The following is a 1,087-nucleotide window of genomic DNA, read 5'->3' as shown; positions in this document are numbered from 1 at the left end:
TGACAGACGTGCACAGGAATTCTCCCGATTTAATCCGGATTTTCAAGGGCTTGGATATTCTTGAAATTCTGCCGAATTTAGATCTTCTTCTCCATATTGGACTTGGTTTGGACCTCTCCTTCATGGACTAGGCTTCAAGGAAAGATGGAATCTTGATCAAGACAGGAATCCTGAGTAAACAAGGGTTTCCAACACTTAGCACAATTTCAACACCAAATTATTCAAATCCGAAAATACTATGTATTCTAATACTAAAAACTACATATTTCTAAATTAAGCAATTATTCTACACTAAACACAAATATAAAGCTAAAACAACTAAATAGGAGTTAACAAAGGGTAAATAAAGGGTATAAACATATTAAGAACGTCACACTTTGTGCTCCTATCATCTCTACATGGTTCGAATTGATTTACATCTACCTTAGAAAATATGGCATCAATGCCGTCTTCGGTCTCTCCCTTAAAGGAGGTGACGTACGGCGCCGTGACTCTCAAGGAGAGTTACTCACGTGTTTTCCGGTTCAAGTCTTTTACCTATAGCGGATTTTCCATCATCAATTGTTCAACTAGGCTCACCCAAGTTAGTATGATGTCTTAGAATTGTCCGAAATTAAGGAGCTAGTGGTTTAAGTGTGCCTCGCACTACCGACCCTCCACGGACATGCCTGGTCATACTTAATTTGGAGTTACCGAAAGCTTTTGATCTTGGATTCCTTCTACGCTATTCCTCCAATTGCCGTCTTGTAAAAGACGTTAAAGACTTGGCAAAAACCTGACCATCATCGAATCCTATGGGTTCCTTGATCAACAACACGTCCCTTTGGCTGAGTTTTCGTCTCCATGCCACCAGCAAGCTTCAAACGCTTTGCTAATGCCAAATCTGCGAAAAATAGTAATCTGTCCCCCCTGGATAGTAACTTCGTTTGAGCTTTGTGAACAGCTCCGGACGAACCAGACAGTGAGCTTTATATCATTGGAAAGCTCTATATGTCTAGTTTTCAGAACATTTTACGGTTCGTCCATATCTATTTTAACGAAGGAGTTATGACTGTTTTAGTGCGCAAAGGTCATTCTGCGCGAGAAA

The sequence above is a fragment of the Fragaria vesca genome, linkage group LG7 (assembly GCF_000184155.1).
Source record: "Fragaria vesca subsp. vesca linkage group LG7, FraVesHawaii_1.0, whole genome shotgun sequence".
NCBI lineage: Eukaryota > Viridiplantae > Streptophyta > Magnoliopsida > Rosales > Rosaceae > Fragaria > Fragaria vesca.
The sequence above is the reverse complement of the archived record's forward strand: the minus strand, read 5'-3'. Positions refer to the sequence as shown.